This window comes from Aquarana catesbeiana, linkage group LG08 (assembly GCF_042186555.1).
Source record: "Aquarana catesbeiana isolate 2022-GZ linkage group LG08, ASM4218655v1, whole genome shotgun sequence".
Taxonomy (NCBI): domain Eukaryota; kingdom Metazoa; phylum Chordata; class Amphibia; order Anura; family Ranidae; genus Aquarana; species Aquarana catesbeiana.
Window position 1 is genome coordinate 262,794,383 of NC_133331.1, and position 19,459 is coordinate 262,813,841.

Consider the following 19,459-nt stretch of genomic DNA (forward strand, 5'->3'; position numbering starts at 1 on the left):
ACCGGCTTTTTAAGGAAGAAATCAATAAATACACCTCTGTTACAGATGCTGACCAATGTACTTAAAAACATAAAGAAATGGCTTGCACAAGGTGACACCAGTGAAAGGAACGGATACCAATATCTCAAGAAATTCCCCACAGCGCAAGTTGTCTTTCAAATGTCCAGCTGTGAGAACTATTGTCGTTTGAAGGGTTAGATGTCATGTGCAAAAAACTCATGGATCCTCAATAGTGGGTAGACATTTTTGCTGATAAAGGGGATAGTCAAAGTCCCATCCATCAAATTTAGTAGCAGCCTAGCCATTCTCTTAACATTGGAGTAGGGCTTCAGACCCAGGTCTGGTCAATGAAACATCTTAAAGACATCATATGAGGTGCTAGAGTGGTGTGAACGTAGGTTAACATTTTAAATTCTCAACCACCCATATTTGCATTGCATGTCACGGATCAGAGGGTCCATAAGGTATCGCTGCCCATTAATCATGTTTGGAAGTCAACCAGCATGGACAATTATCACAAGGAGCTCAAGCTTCCCCAATGCGAACAATGGAAGTAGCTATAAACACCAACAAGCACCAGCTAATATTTAATCTGCCACCATGTAGAAATTACAGGCTTGTGGGAAGTAGACTGGTACACAGGATTTGAAGATCACATACACTGCTCTCACTATCAGAAACAAGTTAGCTAAACAAGGCAATATTCCTTCTATAGTTAGTACAAACACCCACTCATGATATCTTACCACCAGCCACCAAAAGACACACGCAGGCAAATGTAAATGTTGCATCCAGTCTGATGTACTCTGACTGCTCTGTGGTAGCCAGGGTAATTTCCTCATTCCTCTGATGGTTGTTTGGTAACTTAAATGATTTCCCCATTCCTCTGAGATGTCCCAAGCTATTCTGTGAGCTATATTCATACATCCTCTGTCTGACAATGAGATCTGTCAATGCCTACGATAACTTCCATACACTGGTACTAATCTGCGTGCAATCAGATTGGCCATCTTGTTCTGTGTCAGCCAACTGCTGCAATACAGAGAACGTGAGAGCGCATCCACATAATGCAGTCTGATCATAGTTGTGTGCAGCCTATTGGATTAGGGAGTGCACCCCAAAGCTCAAACACACATGAGCGCCACCTGCTGTCACAGGGAAGAAGCTGTGGTGGTGGGGGGAGACAGCTGATTGGGAGCATATTACGTTACACCCTAAATACCGGTGTAAATGTGTTCCTAAAGTTGAACCTAGCCTTTAATATAATGGGGGCATTTACACTGGCACCCCCGACTACTAACCTGGTGCTGCCCCTGGATAATGCAAATGCACATGGGGCGATTCAGGTGTGCCCAGGCACATCAGGCATGCGCACAGGGTGTGCCAATGAGTCTGATACAAATTAACCACTTGCCAACCGCCCTATACCGATAGCAGTTTTACTGGCAACAGGGCGGTCGTGCTGCGTACGATCACATATGTATATATGTGATCCTGCACTTCTGGGTTATCGGGTGCAAGTGCTCAAGCCAATCAATATACGCTTATGGGATTTTTTTTACCAAAAATATGTAGCAGAATACATATTGGCTTAAATTGATGAAGAAATTAGATGTTTTACATTTTTTTTTATTGAATGTGTTTTATAGCAGAAAATAAAACATATTGTTTTTTTTTTCAAAACTTTAATTTTTTGTGCTATAAACAAAAAAAGACTGAAACACGCAGAGGTGATCAAATACCACCAAAAGAAACCTTTATTTGTGGATAAAAAAGTCTAACATTTTTATTTGGGTACAGTGTCGCACGGCCACGCAATTGTCAGTTAAAGTAACGCAGTGCCATATGTCAAAAAATGGCCTGGTCAGGAAGCGCGGGGGGGGAGGGTAAATCTTCTGGAGCTGAAGTGGTTAACAACAATTCACAACTGAGCTGATGGTACAGCACAAAAATCACACAACAGTCCTTTTTAACATGGAGGAACCCTTAAAATAACTTTCTAGCCTCAAGAAACCCCTGCTAATAATTATCATATGTACAGCTCACATTAATAGGATGATAACTGGGAAGTGATCAATAGGCTTGCTATTGAGGTCACTCCACAGTGGGGATAACCGATGGGGTTATATATATCTTCATCAGGTAATGAACAGTGCTGGAGTTAAATCGTATCAGGATCTTAAATTAACCGTTGACCTTCCCAACCCCATGTCCTTTCACTTTCTCCAGCTCTGCCACGCACTGCAGTCCCAATTTGGAAACTCTACCCCTGATCTCACTTCTTTATACTTAGTGGACGTTCTCCTGGGAGTAGACTGGAAAAAATTGACCTCCTATTTGTTACTCCAACCTTATACTACCTGCAGCTTCAGACTTGGCTTGCGGGTTGAAAAACAGTTGGGTGGCGGATGAGGGGGAGCTGGAAGGGGATGAGTGGATGGATGCCCTAGCAACCAGTAAGTTGTTTTCTCCAAAGCTATCCGACAGGATTACACACTTATGTTGTATACTCCACAGGTCTTGACTCACTCCCGCTACAAAGCTCAATGGATTCCCTCCTATCCTAAATATAGTGACCAAAACAGCTCCTACCATTTAATCTGGTCTTGCCCGGCCATCCAGAGTTACTGGGAACAACCAATCAAATTCCTACATGACAAAATGGGCTCTCCGCTAACCCTCTGCCCCAAGCAATGCCTACTGAGGATACTCCCCGAGCAAGAACAGGATAAACACCATCATATCTTAATGCAGAAAACACTATATGCAGCCAGGCTTCTGATAGCCAGAAAATGGCTTTGGGCTGATGTACCAACACTCTAGGAATAGATGGTTACTGTCAATCAATCTCTACCGTATAAAAAAATTATCTATAAGCACAGGAACTGCCCAGCGAAATATCATAAAATTTGGGACCGCTGGCTAGAACTGGCATCCACATCCATAGAGCAGGATATAGCAGCTGACTGAATATTGTGAAAATATTATTAAAATATGTAGGGTTCTTGTGGCTGTATACACGTGTTCCTTTTAAATAATTAGCATCCGAGCGCATGTGTGTCACAAAGCTGGACGGACGTTAGGAGTCAGTGAAAGTCTCTCGAAGCTCCAACCCCCGAAGCTCCAACTCCCCGGGGCCATTTAGCATGAGATTCTCTCCCTGATCGCCCAAGCACCCCTGCGGGACCTGCGGTGCATGACGACGGCTAAAAAAAAAAACAAAAAAAAAAAGCCGCTCAGTGGTTCCTAACGAACTACCTACTCCGTGTACGGGAACACACTGCAATGTCACAAGATGGCGCCCAGCCACCACGAGCTCCTTCAGGCATCCCTGATCCAGCAGCCTCTCCTTCAGCCTCATCAGAACTATGTGTGTATTCCAGGTCAACCTTAGTAAGATGAGGGGAATACAGTTTGTCCTCTATGTATGACAAACTGGCCCATAAATTCCAAGCAGAATTACATAAATCTACTAACACCCTGACTTGCGACACTAGGGGGGCGGATGGACATGTTATAAACTCAACATGACAAACTACATCTTGCCTATGTAGATCTTCGCAAAGATCATGAGGTTTTATCAGACACAGTTCTTCAACTACAAACCCACCTTGAAGATTTAGACAACCGTAACAGAATAAATAACATCAGGGTGCGTGGAGTGCCTGAAACAGTAACTGATTTATCAGCGGCCATTAAGAAGCTGTTCCATGCTCCCAGACCAGCCTGAGGTCTAATTCATATGTGACAGGATCCATAGAGCTTTAAGACCAAAACCGCCGCCTGAAAAACCCCCTAGAGATACCGTGATGTGCCTGAAAGACTTTCTCGTGAAGGAGGAAGTCCTGCGAGCATCCTGGTCACGATTCAAATATCCAGAGTCGCAAGTGAGATGTCTGGGTATAAGAGGAGGCAGATGGAGAAAGTCACTACAGTCCTGCAATTGGCTAGGATTCGCTACAGATGGGGGTTCCCGTTCAAGCTTTCGATCCCCCATAATGGCACCACCTATACAGCCACCACGTTTACTTAAGGCAAGGAGATCCTAGTGAAATTGGGCATCTTGGAGCCTCAGAATGTGCCAAGGCTACCTTCTGCTCCTCGTCCAACCCCAATGTGGGCTACTCCATCACCTCAACGTGAACGGCGGAACCGTCAAAGCTCGAGAGATCAGGTTGTCTGATTCTGGATGGCCAGAAGGAATCAACGCCCGCTTCACACACGGATGATGGTTGGAAATCTAGTTTTTTTTTCTTATGCCGCGTACACACGGTCGGACTTGCCAACGGGCTAACCTCCATAAGCATTTCCGACTAAAGATTTAAAACATCTAAGTCCGAAAGTCAGAAACGCAGACAGAAAAAGTCTGATGGGGCATACACACCCACATGACAGCTACGCCAGACTAGACTACATCTTTAGCTCCCCAATTCTACTCGCTAATTTGTCCTCAGCCACTATTCATATCTGCCCTTGGTCAGACCACCATGTAGTGTCTTTTCATACATCTCATATAGGACTCAACCCCATGACAGCCTCCTGGAGATTGAATGATTCCCTGCTTGCAGGCCCAGAGATAACCTCGCAAGTAGCAGATCAGCTAGAAGAGTACTTCAGGCTAAATGATGTGGATGAAATCTCACCTTCCATACTATGGGCTGCCCATAAGACAGTCCTCCAAAGCCGTCTAAAAGAATTAGCCACTATCAGGAAACGTCAAAAGGCAACCAAATTGACACCCTTACCCAGGATCTAAAAAAAATTATATCATGTTCATACCCAGTCTTACTTGCCAGAAATACTGAGGCAAATTAATCTAAAAATAGTGGAATTGGATGCGATCCTGTCACAACACACAGAGAAATTCCTACGCTGGTCTAATGCACGGTTCCTTCTACATAGTAACACCGCCCTCATCCATGTTCACACACAAACTCCATCAATCCCTCCAGCCGACACATGTATATAAGCTGAGGAACAGATCCGGCCAAGTGGTATCACACCCTAAGGAGGTCCTCCAAATATTTACTTCCTTCTACCAATCCCTACTGTCACCCCCTGAATCGCCCCCCCAAATAGCTTGGATTCATGGTTGAGTTCCCTGTCCCTCCCATCTTTATCGGAGGAGCAGTTATGCAGCTTAAATGCCCCTTGCACAGAATAAGAGATTACCTCAACCATTAAATCCTTAAAGACCTCTAAGGCCCCAGGCCCAGATGGATACACCTCATTGTACTATAAAAAGTTTGCTGACACGCTTTCCCCTAAACTAACCAAATTTTTTAATCATATTCTGCAAGGTAACAAGCTCCCAGACGACATGCTCCATGCAAATATGACATTTATCCCCAAACCAAATAAGGACCAACGAGCCATTACTAGATTTATATGGAAGAACAAGACACCCAGGTATGGTAAACTGCTAACCCACAGGCCCTTGGCACAGGGAGGCTTGGGATTACCTAACATATGGCTTTATTATTTAGCAGCTAGATTGGCTCTAACAGCCCAATGGCACCCCGCCCCCCCCCCCCCCTTTCATAGATTCCCTGGCTTAACTTCAAAGGTAACTCAGTTCGCCCATTATACATAGCTGGCCTACTTTGGCTCACTATACTGTTTAAAGAGCTAACCTCTCTAGATCGTATCTTAGTATTCCAAACTATTCATTTATGGGCCCTGTACCACCAGAAATTTAATCTGAGATCTTGCAAACTCCCCTATCTTCATTTATGGGAGATATGCGATTCCCCCCAGCCTATGAATCCCCCAACAAATTTCTCTGGTGGGAAAGAAATGCTCTAACTACCCTTAACACCCATAAGGCACAATTTTGCTCCTTTTCTCACCTCCAGGACTATTATATCGAGATTCAAATTTTACAAATATCTTCAAATAAGACACTTTTATGAATCATTAAATTCCTTCAATGCCAGACCTAGATTTTCTCAATTTGAATCAGTTTGCTGCAGTTTGTCTAGAGAGAGAGGGACTATATCAATGATCTATAGGTACCTTAATGAGTTGCTCTTGCCAGAGAAATCGGCTGCTATGACCTGTTGGGAATCAGACATAGGTCAAGAATTTTCTCCTGAGGAATGGTCAGACACAGGGCTTTTTTTCAGCAGGAACTAGGGGGAACTCAGTTCCACCACCTCTGGCTCAGGTCTTCTGCTCCCTGCTCACCACTATCACTTGGTAACACTGAAGTCCAGCTTCTGCATTTACAAGTGATAGCTTATCACCCAGTAGCACCCACAGGTCAGATCTCCTGTGCAGATCCCACTGAGTGCCAGACAGGCACAAGGGAGATACAGAACAGGTGCCCAGGGTTCAGTGCAGTCATGGGCAGGAGAGGGTGCATGGTAAGCTGCAACCTCTGTGGTCTCCATTTTTTCCCTGGTGACCAGTTGTTGATGCTCCTACTGCATGATCTCCCTTGCAAGTGACTGTTGTATAGTATAGTATGCTGGGAGGTACTACAGCCGGATAGGTGCTTCAGCTTAATATTGCAACAAAGGTAAGAAATATGACAGATGATGGAGCTTTTGAGGGGGGGAAGATGAGGGCAGTGGAGGGAGGGGTTGTATGCACTATTTGATGCCATTTGGCAGGTATGTGTGTGTGACGGGCATGGTTGAGTTCCTGCACCTATTCTCTGAGAAAAAAAGCCCTGGTCCGACATGATATCAAACATGCATAAATGCACTCGCTCTATGTCTCTAAAGGAAACCGTGGTGAAACTCTACACGAGGTGGTACCTCACTCCCGACAAGGTACATAGATTTTACCCAGAGGTCCTGGATACATGATTTAGGGGCTGCCAAACCACAGGTATGTTGCTCCATACGTTTTGGAGCTGTCCTCAACTCAAACACATCTGGAGTCAGGCAGCCTCGAAGGTAGCACAGATAACTGGGTCACTGGTCACTTTAACAGCACCAATGTGTCTACTCTTCGCTCTCAATCCTGATATTCCTGCCCCAAATCAAAAATTAGCACATACGCTTTTCTGTGCTATCTTATGTGCCATTGCCCTGAACTGGCGTTCACCCACGGTACCTTGGGCTCAGGTGCTCCAAAGCATGGAAACCATTAAACTGATGGAACGTATATACGCCATACCATTTTGATACTCTACACGTTTTCAATAACAAATGGTCCTGTTGGTCTGCTTACGGTAGTTCACTGTGAGACAGGGGTCTTTTATATGCCTTTTTTCCCTGGTGACATAAGGTATCTCTCAATACATTTAATACTAGCCATAGGTTTGGTTTTGGTTATTTTTATATGGTTATGATACATATAAATCCTTCTAGTTTTGCTTCTTACTTTAGCACAACTCTATTGCCTTCTTTATTTTTTTCTCTTTTTATTTTTATATTTTTTTCTCTCTCTCTTTTTTTTTTTCTCTCGCAATAAATAGGATGCACCACAGTGTGATACTAAAGCTCCATTACTATGCTATGGTACATGATTTGAATTGAGTACCGTTGTGAATATGACATCTCCAAGATACGCCCCTTCCTAACCAATGACACCACAAAGCTTCTAATCCACTCCTTGGTCATCTCCCGCCTTGACTACTGCAACTCCCTCCTCATTGGTTTACCTCTAAATAGGCTATCCCCACTTCAGTCCATCATGAACGCTGCGGCCAGGCTCATCCACCACACAAACCACTCAGCGTCTGCTACACCCCTCTGCCAATCCCTCCATTGGCTGCCACTCAGTCACTGAATTAAATTCAAGATACTAACTATAACCTACAAAGCCATCCACAACCTGGCCCCTAGCTACATCTCTAACCTAGTCACAAAATACCAACCTAATCGTTCTCTTCGCTCCTCCCAAGACCTCCTGCTCTCAAACTCCCTTGTCACCTCATCCCATGCTCGCCTTCAGGACTTCTCCAGAGCCTCCCCCATCCTCTGGAATGCTCTACCCCAATCCGTCCGATTTTCTCCTACTTTATCCACTTTCAGACGATCCCTGAAAACTCATCTCTTCAGAGAAGCCTATCTGGCCCCCACCTAACAACTGTACATTTATCTTCTCAATCAGCACATCACCCACAGTTATTACCTCTTGTATCTCTTGACCTTTCCTCTTAGATTGTAAGCTCTAAGGAGCAGGGCCCTCTGATTCCTACTGTATCAAATTGTATTGTATTTGTACTGTCTACCCTCAAGTTGTAAAGCGCTACGTAAACTGTTGGCGCTATATAAATACTGTATAATAATAATAATAATAATATTATGAATGATTATTTCTTTTGTAAGGCTGTGCTTTGTCTAACATGGAGCCTATGTTGTGCTCCAAAGCTGTCTGTATGCATCACTTTTCTCAGCAATAAAAGTTTTTGGATTAAAAAAAAAAAAAAAAAAAAAAAAAAAGCGCCCTGTATTGAAGTGGTTAAAAAGTAAAAGGGGAGGATGGTTGAAGCAGACACGTTTCGGCTGAAAAGCGTAGGTCACTGCAGTGACCAAGGCTTTTCAGCCGAAACGCATCTGCTTTTTTTGTTTTCCTACACGTACCAATATATTTTTCCTATGGATTGGAGTTGCTGGCTATTTTTCTATTTTGTCTACCTATTTGGGTGTTGTCTGGAGGACACCGCAGCCTGAGCACTCCGCCCTGCCTGTTGGTATTCCCCTGTTTAGAGCGCTGCACCTTTCTGTTTGTATAATGCATTATTAGGCCTGTGGGGGATTGGGGGGGGGTACTGTATATCTGTATATATTTATTTCAGGTACTTATATAGCGCTGTCAATTTATGCAGCGCTTCACATATACATTTGCATCAGTCCCTACCCTCAAGGAGCTTACACTCCTTAAGTTAAGCTTAAGGTCCCTAACTCACATTCATACATACTAGGGACAATTTAGACAGGATCCAATTAACCTACCAGCATGTCTTTTCGAGTGTAGGAGGAAACCGGAGTACCCGGAGGAAACCCAGCAGGCACAGGCAGAACATGCAAACTCCAGGCAGGTAGTGTCGTGGTTGGGATTTGAACCAGCAACCCTTCTTACTGCTAGGCGAAAGTGCTACCCACTACACCACTATGCTGCCCAACTATGAATTCACAATTTCTATAATTTCCTATAACCAATTATTTTTTAATTAAATATCATTAAAGCAGGGGTCCACCTATCTATCGTTTTTTTTTTTTTTTTGAGTTAATTCACAAACTTTTCTTCTCAGCATTACATACTCACATATGGTGTGTAATATGTCCGCCTGTGTCAGATTTCGTCGGAAAGAATAACTTATATTATTCACTGCAGGCGGTTTCCATCTTCATTGTGGGCATTTGAAGCCCACAAGCATTTATTTCCTGGATGTGGTGAATGCTGTGCTCCCAGCATTCACTGCTCGTTCCCGCACATGCTCATTGGCATCCTGGGAAGCCTGAGACTAGCTCCCAGGAGTCTGGGAGAGGCTAGAAACACGCCTACTCCCACGGGAGGAGAACCAGGAAGTGCAAAGAAGAATAGAAAAATAAAAGGTAATTACGGCGATTTAATTTTTTTTAAATGGCATGTCAGCATCTAGGCAAGGAAGAGAATACATACAGATATTGTTCAAAATTTGGATGGAACCCCGCTTTAAACATAGGATATCTATCTATCTTTCTATCTATCTATCTGTCATTAAACATAGATATATCTATTTAATTAAAGAATAATTGGTTAGAGGAAATTCTAGAAATTGTGAATTCATAGTTCATAGGATTTAGGACTCTTAAAGTGGATGTAAGCACTCACATATACCCAGTGAAGTGTATAGCCTCAGATGATACACAGTGATGAAACAAATCTCCCTACATAAGTTTTACATGTATATCTGCTGTCTTCACATTTATATACTGTTTAGAAAGTGCACATTCTGTTAGATTTTTCACTTCCTCATTCCCTTGTAGGAGGGGATTGTTGAAGGAAACTGTGAGACAGCTGATTGGAGAAAAGGCACACACCCCCTCCCCACACATACAGAGGTTGCCTGTGAATTGGCAGCAGTTTGCTAATTTATTTATAGCAACCTCCTCCAAGAAGCACTTCTATCTCCGGGCCTCGGAGAGCTTGTCAAAAGTTGATGGCTGATAACAGAAGATCGGAGCAGAACAGAGCTACGAGACACAATGCTTTATGTATGAAAACACTGCAGATATATGTGCCCAGCTCAAACTTCATGAATCAGGTTTACATCCACTTTAACCGCTTGCCGACCAGCCGCCGCATTTATACTGCAGCAGGTTACTTGTAGAACTACAACTCCCAGGACCAGCTAGCACTGATGGTTTGATCCAACACAATCTCCGTTAGATCCTTGTAAATGCCCTTTACATGCAGGGACTGCGGGTCCCTTTAGTAGTGCAGCAAACATAGAGGTCTTTGGTGCTAGCTGTCCTATTCCTGTGGCTACTTCTCCCAGTACCACCTTTTCCGGCACTGCCAGCCTGCATAGCTGCAGTTGCCCCTTTCCCTTGCCCCCCTGGCTGCTTCTCCACAGTCCTCCCAGACTTGACTCTGCTTCCACCCCCAACTGCTTGCACCCAGTTACTTCAGGCATGCCTCTCAGTCATTTCACTGCAACACTTACCAGCCCTCTTGGCTGTCTTCCTCCCTGGAGATTTATCTGGCAGTGTTCTCCTGCTGTCCTTGCTCCCATGCCTCCTGGTCAGGATCCCTCCATGTCATGAGAAGGGGTCCCTGTCGCACCCGAGCCCAGGCCTGAGTTCAACTGCACCCCCAGACTGGGGAGCTACTCTCAAAGACCCCGACAGCCTAATGCCCTGTACACATGATAGGATTTTCCAACAACAAAATTGTGGATTTTTTTCCGAAGGATGTTGGCTCAAATATGTCTTGCATACACACGGTCACACAAATGTTGTTGGAAATTCCGAACGTCAAGAACGCGGTGACGCACAACACGTACGACGAGCCGAGAAAAATGAAGTTCAATAGCCAGTGCAGCTCTTCTGCTTGATTCCGAGCATGTGTGGATTTTTGTGCTTATGACTTATGTACACAAGCTCGGAATTTCCGACAACAAGGTTTGTTGTTGGAAAATTTCAGAACCTGCTGTCAAACATTTGTTGTCGGAATTTCCGACAAAAAATGTTCTATGGAGCATACACACGGTTGGACTTTCCGACAACAAGCTCACATCCAACATTTGTTGTCGGAAAATCCTATTGTGTGTACAGGGCATTACACTCCAGCTTCATCTTCCACCCAAGCTTCACACTGCCCCAGCTGGGCTGACCCTAAGTGTAGCACCCTGGTGTTTAGGCAGGGTTGCTTCTAAATTTACCTGCCAGGTATAGCTACCTTGGCTAATTGTTGACGATCAGTTGATTTCACCCCAAGTCTGTAATTGCTGCACTTCTCTCTTTTGACGCTAGGGGGCCGGGCACTTGGTGGCATTAGATAAGACAAGGGCACTGCAAGGTCAGATTATGGGTATATGGGGTTTTCTTAAATCCCTTGGCCTGCTGGGAGAACCTATATATTTGAGTGGGGTCAGGTGATCAGGGTTCTGTGTCATCTGGACAGCTGGGTGGACATGTGTTGTATTGCCAGGGCTGCTAGGCTGGAGTTTGGGCCTATCCTGGGCCCATCTGGCTGCTAGGTTGTCTGAGGGCCTATCCAGAAGCAAGAGTTGGGATTGCAGCTTGCAGTCCAACCAGAAGTGATGGTTCTGCCAGCCGGAGAACCTGTCGTGGTCGAAGGTAGAGGGGAAAGCTGTCGCCACTAAGGGACCATCCACCTTTTTTTACCAGGGACCACAGTGAGTGAGTACTGGAGCAGAATTCTCACCAACCGGGGACGGTGAAGAATCGGGAAACTTCAGTGGGTATCAAGCCAGGGACCCAGGCAGCGGAGGGGACGCTTCCAGAGCAGCCTTGTTTGTCAAGCCATGAACTGAGCAGGCCAGTGGGGTGAAGCTTGATAAGTATTTGGAGTGCCAAGCTAGGGACCCAGCACAAAAGCGGGGGTGACGCTTGAGGAAGATACTACAGTGAAGATTGGAAGAGCTCAAGGGATTCAGTGACAGTGAAACATCTAGTCTAGTGAGAGAGAGACTAGGATGAAGAACTACAAGAAGTGATTGTAGTGGAAGTGAAGGAACTGTTACACCTTGTGTTAGAAACTGTTATAGACTGTGCCACAGGAGACAGCATTCCTACAAATGCAGATGTGGCGTCTTGCTGGATGCCTTTCCCTGCATGGCTGTCTTCCTGTAGAAGTCTCAGAGTCTGCTAATTGATTTTGCAACTACCTAAGGGTGTCCTGGCCCTAACCCTCTCTCCCAAAGTTCTGTTAAGAGAAATAAAATCTCTTTGCATTCAAGAAGTGTCTGGCGCCCATGAATCTACCTTGCATTACACCCACTATGCCTTGCTACATAAGTATTTTGAGGGGGGCTGCCCCTACCAACCCCTTCTGTTGGGGATTGGTCAGGGCCCTCAGAACACTCCAGCTAGCTCCTCCTAGACCCCTCCCAACTGCTTCTGGAATCTTCTCCAAGTTTACATCTAGCAGGGAGAGTCACCACAGAAGCTGCTGATGAGTCATCCAGCCTACTTGAGTCAATCAAACCCTGACCCAGAAAAGCACTGCCACTTGGCTGCCAGCCAAGCCTGACAATTTACCTAACCTAACAAAAATACTATCACTTAGCACTCTAACCACGCTAGGGGGTGCTATAATAAAGGACTACAGTTCCATACCAGGTTCTACCCTAATAAAGAAATACAATGCTTTCTAATTAGAGCACTGACATTAGTCTTACCCCAGAATTGCCTGTGCTGATATAACTGGGATCTCTATGGGATCCTCCTCATACTGGTGATCAAAGTTAAGGAGCAGGTAACCTGCAGTCAATAAAATACAGTCTATGTTGGGGACATACCAAGCACTCATTCAAAAGGAAGAGTTTCATGGGTTTGTGGAACTAGTCCTGGCAAACTGCAGGTTGCCCAGTTCACCCAAATCTATTTTCTCTATGAAAAGTCCCAGTTTATGTTCAGTTCTGATTACCAGGTAGGTACTGGTGTGTGGTATAAAGACAACTGCTTTCTAAACAGTTCACAGAAGGGACCTGACAGCATACAGAAGGTGGAGAACAGACAGCTTCAACAAGTTCCCAAATAATGCCATGCTATAGACTCTAAAAGACAGAAAGGGCACATTTTGGATGGTTCTTAGGAGGTGTAATTTGGATTTGGAAGGAAGGGACTTTGTATATCGGGCCCTCCAGTGAGGCCCCTCACTGGTATCATATCCCTTTAAATGCAATGTTGAAAAACAGAAAACCCTAACAAGAGAAAACTAATTGGGATTTTTTCACGGTACCACACCCAATTTTTTAAAAAGTAGTTAACTCTAAAAATAGTCATACAAACATTAAAATGCCCTGCATACAGGGCATATACTGTAGAGGTACATCTATACATAATGCACATATTACATGGTGCAGCCATCAAGGAGAAATATAATCTCGGGCAGTGATGGCGAACCTTGGCACCTCAGATGTTTTGGAACTACATTTCCCATGATGCTCCACTACACTGCAGAGTGCATGAGCATCATGGGAAATGTAGTTCCAAAACATCTGGGGTGCCAAGGTTCGCCATCACTGATCTAGGGTGTAATCTCCAATTATGATATGTACAAGGAGTGTTAATTGTCTATAACTTCAACATGTTTCTCGAGACAAGAACCCACTTCTTAGGCTCGGTTCACACTGGGACGACTTGGGATCCGACTTGTAAGCCCTCAAGTCGCCCCAAGTCGCCCCAGAAAGAGATTCACATTACAGTGCATGGGAGCGTCTTAACAGACACTACTGAAGTCGCTCCGACTTCAGAGCGTACTCCCTGTACTACTTGGATCTGACTTGGTAGGCGACCTGTACCATAGAAATCAATGGAAGTCGCCTCCAAGTCGGATCTCTCTCTACAGTCAAGCGACATTGCAGGGAAAAAAATTTAGTTTGCCCAGGCAAACCCCTCCCTCCCAGAGAGCTGATTATCCTGTGATTGGCCACAGCCAAAGTCGCCTTTCCTGGAGGCGACTTGAAGTCGCGTTGTAATTTGCTTAAAGTCGCGCTGAAGTCGCGTTGAAGCCGCGTTGAAGTCGCCGTAAAAAGTCGCGCTGAAATCGTGTTGCCCCTGTGTGAACCGAGCCTCAAGGAAGAAACATAAAAACATAAAGAAACAGTGGCGCTTCTTTATCTGGTGTCACCTCGTGCAAGCTAAGTGTAGTATTAGGTACAATTTATTATAGCCCCCATCAGGTTACTTACAAGAGGTAGGAAACCATTTCCCCACAGCATTAGACATCCAGTCTACCAAGCGCACGAGGAGCACACGGACAGACCCCCCCAGCCATTGCCTTAACGAAGAGTCTGTATTATACCTACTTCTTGTGAGTAACCCAATATGGGGGCTATAATAAATTGTACCTAATACTACACTTAGCGGCACTTCTTTCTCTACTTTTTATCTGTTTACTACAGAGTGGGCTGTACTCTGGATCAGTAGCTAAAAAAAAAATCCCTCATCATTGCCTCTCATTAGTGTCCACCTGTGTCATAGGTGGAGTCCTTTAGTTCTCCCATATAGAGGAGTGTATGTCTCCCATGGTTCAAAGAAGCAGGATCTCCCATTCTATGGATAGCATAGGACCCACTAACTATGCGGTACTTTGTCGCAGGAGGGGGCTTAAGCACCATATAGCAATATTATGGTGTGACCAAATACCCATATTTTTTTGAAAATGTTCAGGTGCTTTAAATAGCCTTGCAGACGATAAATGTCTTTTTTGCATGTGTGCGCTGTAATATTTTGTTCTGGATCAGTAGCTGACACAAGTATATGGACTTCCTCCATGAGACTTTCTCAAAAGCTTTTGAACAAAACTTTTTTTTTTTATCTACATTTGTGTGTTTGCCGTTGCGCCTACTACCCAGTTTAATTGTTACGAGGTGACACCAGTGAAAGGAACGGATAGTATCTCAAGAAATTACCCACAGCGCCAGTTGTCTTTCAAATGTCCAGCTATGAGAACTATTGTCGTTTGAAGGGTTAGATGTTATGTGCAAAAAACTCATGGATCCTCAATAGTGGGTAGACAATTTGCTGATAAAGGGGATAGTCAAAGTCCCATCCATCAAATTTAGTAGCAGCCTAGCCATTCTTTTAACATTGGAGTAGAGCTTCAGACCCAGGTCTGATCACTGAAATATCTTACACAGACATCATATGAGGTGCTAGAATGGTGTAAACGTAGGTTAACATTTTAAATTCTCAACCACCCATTTTGGTATTGCATGTCACTGATCAGAGGGTCACTAGGGGAATACATGAACGAGGGAGCCGCATGGTCCATAAGGTATCGCTGCCTGTTAATTGTGTTTGTAAGTCAACCAGCATGGACAATTATCACAAGGACCCCAAGCTTCCCCAATGCGGGGACAATGGTAGTAGCAATAAACACAACAACAAGCACCAGCTAATATTTAATCTGCCACCATCCAGAAATTACAGGCTTGTGGGAAACCTTATGCCTGACACCTCTGATCAGTGCACACGGCTCTCAAGTAGACTGGTACACAGGATTTGCAGACCACACACACTGCTCTCACTATCAGTTACAGGTTAGCTAAAACAAGGCAATATTCCTTCTATAGTCAGTACAACACCCACTCGTGATATCTTACCACCAGCCACCAAAAGAGGAGACTCACCCAAAATCTAGCTGGCTGGACACACGCAGGCAAATGTAAATGTTGCATCCAGTCTGATGTACTCTGACTGCTGTGTGATAGCCGGAGTAATTTCCTCATTCCTCTGATGGTTGTTTAGGTAGCCTAAATGATTTCCCCATTCCTCTGAGATGTTCCAAGTTATTGTGTGAGCCATATTCATACACCCTCTGTCTGACAATGAGATCTGCCAATGCCTACGATAACTTCCACACACTGGTATTAATCTGCATGCAAACAGATTGGACATTGTATTGCAGGAGTTGGCTGACACAGAACACAGAGAACGTGAGAGCACATCCACATAATGCAGTCTGATACAAATTAACCACTTGCCAACCGCCCTATAGCAGTTTTACTGGCAACAAGGCGACTGCGCTGCGCATCATCACCTATGTATATACGGACTACTGGCAAGGGAGCCAAAAATAAGAGGATCGGGTCTGCTCTATGCAAAACCATTGTACAGAGCAGGTAAGTATAACATATTTATTATTTTAAAAAAGATACAACCTTTAGAATCACTTTAAGCTGATAACCCCCTTTGATATACAGTATCCCAAAAAAGTGAGTACATCCCTGACATTTGTGTAAATATTTTATTATCTTTTCATGTGACAACACTGAAGAAATGACACTTTGCTATAATGTAAAGTAGTGAGTGTACAGCTTGTATAACAGTGTATATTTGCTGTCCCCTCAAAATAACTCAACACACAGCCATTATTGTCTAAACCGCTGGCAAGAAAAATGAGTACACCCCTAAGTGAAAAATGTCCAAATTGGGTCTAATTAGCCATTTTCCCTCCTCGCTGTCATGTGACTTGTTAGTGTTACAAGGTCTCAGGTGTGAATGGAGAGCAGGTGTGTTAAATTTGGTGTTATCGCTCTCACTCTCTCATACTAGTCACTTGAAGTTCAACATGGCAAATAACTCTCTGAGGATCTGAAAAATTAATTGTTGCTCTACATAAAGATGGCCTAGGCTATAAGAAGATTGCCAAGACCCTGAAACTGAGTTGCAGCATGGTGACCAAGACCATTCAGAGGTTTAACAGGACAGGTTCCACTCAGAACAGGCCTTGCCATGGTCGACCAAAGAAGTTGAGTGCATGTGCTCAGCGTCATATCCAGAGATTGTCTTTGGGAAATAGACGTATGAGTGCTGCCAGCATTGCTGCAGAGGTTAAAGGGGTGAGGGGTCAGCCGGTCAGTGCTCAGACCATATGCTGCACTCTGAAACAAATTGGTCTGCATGGCTGTCATCCCAGAAGGAAGCCTCTTCTAAAGATGATGCACAAGAAAGCAAACAGTTTGCTGAAGACAAGCAGACTAAGGACATGGATTACTGGAACCATGTCCTGTGGTCTGATGAGACCAAGATAAACTTATTTGGTTCAGATGGTGTCAAGCGTGTGTTGCTGTAACCAGGTGAGGAGTACAAAGATAAGTGTGTCTTGCCTACAGTCAAGCATGGTGGTGTCATAGTCACCTTAACTCCTCCCTGGCCATGCCCCCATCAGGGCTCTCTTTCCCGAGGGGTTCAAGAGGCCTTCATGACTGCTGAGGTGCAATAAGCCCAGGTCCCATACCATAACTTACCATAGAAACTTATAACGTCTTACCCCTTCTTTCCATCCAATAAAGACCACTTACAACCATTAATGTTGGAAAGGGCAAGGCCACAGCTTTTATTAACTCAAAACATAACATTAACAATTTAACTGTGCCAGTCACAGTTGCACTGTGAGCACACAATTCCAAATGTAAAAGGGAGATGAAGGAGGGGCCTGTCCTTACCATAAGTGCCGGACCGGCCGTCTATCTCCCAATTACCATCAAGGGCATAACTAATCATCCATGTTTGCTGGCAAGGTCACCAAAACTGCCACCTGCCAGTCAGTAAGCTACTGACAGGCGCCCCACCGCAGTCAGCGCTTGTTCCACACCCCTCTGAATGCCCAGATTAAAGATGTCCAAACCAATCTCATTGAGATGGACGCCATCCCTCCTCAGCAAGTCAGTGTTGTCCCCTTCTAGATCTCTGTGACGGACCACAACCCCCCTGATCCGACGGACGAACTTGGACACTTGAGCATTAACTTTCCGGCGAAAATTTTCCAAGCAGGGGCCAGGGACGTCTCGCGCCCATATTGAGCGAGGAACAATTTCAGACCAGACGAATGTCATACTGGTGAATAATGCGAAACACTGAGCAATATCGCATTTAATTGCAGAAATGAGATCCACAGACCGCCTGTAGCCAACATCGTTCCCACCAGCATGAACAACCAGGATAATGTGACCTGACACATGGGCTCGGAGCTGCCAACATTCCGTCAAGACCTGATACCAATGCAACCCGCGCAGCCCAAGCCAGGGAACTCTTGCCACGTTGGATGAGAAGCCCAGGTTTCTACCGTAGTTACGGATCTCCGCACGGCGAGCGGCCCAGAAGACGAATGAATCACCCAGTATCCATATTTGAGCCGGGGGGGACCTGAAAATTAACACAAAAGATGTGGGCGGACATACAGTGAAAAACGAGATGACTCCCATCTCCCCAGTCGCTGAAGTTCCGTATCGGAAAACCCCAAACCAGAAGCGGCGGTTGCAGCGCCTATACGAAACGAATGGGTCAAGAAGTCACCCGCAGGTAGGCCTAAGGCCTCGAGGCAAAGGCGAAAAACCCTTAAAAAGTGAAACCGACTCAGCGAGGAGGAGTCAGCGTGTACGAAAAACGTGGGGGACAGGGGGCGTGCGGAAACAAATGGGAAAGCCAGTGACACCGGGCAAAATGGGCCGCCGCAGTGGTGCATCACTACTCGGCGGCCCCTACCGAAGCTGTCGGTCTTGGATGTGCGCAACAAAACCGTGACGCTAGGCTCCGCCAAAGAAACGTCGTCCGACTGAATACCCCCCGGAGACGACCTGGATTTAGCAACTAATTCACCGATGCCAAAAGCCCCAAAAAACGCCCACGAAAAAGCCACCCGGAAAAGAAGGGTCTCAAACTCAGATGAGCATACCTCAGCTGCACCCCCACAGCTGGAGCACTCGTGCCTGAAGCGACAGGCGGAGTACCATTTACAGTGGCTTTCATTGAAAAGCCAGCAGATACCCTTTTTTGAAGTGGCCAACGCTCCGGATTGAGGAGCGCCGACAGCGGACTGAAAGGACGATGGCCTGTGGGGGCACATAAGCAACAACCACAGGCTACCATCCTGGCAGTCGAAGCGAAACTCTTTCCGTGCCGCCATTTTTTGGCGAAACTGGGTGTCGTACTGGAACCAACACTGACCCCCATAAACTTTGTACGCCCCCAAATGAGATCTAAATAACAGAACAACGAAGTCGCCAACTCCAGGAAACGCTCGCAGAGCACTCCCGCGTAGGCGCAGAACCCCTGCAGCCAGTTCCCAAAAGTCCTAGGAAGCTGTTTAGGTTTTTCGCCCTGCGCCGATACATCAACCCGACGAGATTTATCGATCGTCTCCCTATCCGGCGGCACGAGGGCGAGGAAATCTATGAATTCGCGTCGCCAAATCTTTTCCTTCGTCTCCTTCGGTAGGTGGGTACCAGTGGGCGCGACCGCTCACAAGGAACCACCGGGAGGGGGGGTGGGATTGGGCGACAAGCCCGAAACACCCATACTGGAAAGAACCGATTTGACGACCG

The 19,459-nt window shown here is 45.3% G+C and overlaps 1 protein-coding gene across 1 annotated transcript in view; it reads right to left on the reverse strand.

Annotated features, from left to right (window-relative positions):
- LOC141105374 (membrane-spanning 4-domains subfamily A member 4A-like) overlaps positions 1-16,030 on the reverse strand; it is a 110,351-nt gene extending 94,321 nt beyond the window's left edge. The window contains exon 1 of the mRNA XM_073595243.1: positions 15,764-16,030. The gene's annotated coding sequence lies outside the window, so the exon portion shown is untranslated. The remainder of the gene's footprint in view (positions 1-15,763) is intronic.
- Positions 16,031-19,459: the final 3,429 nt, after the last annotated feature.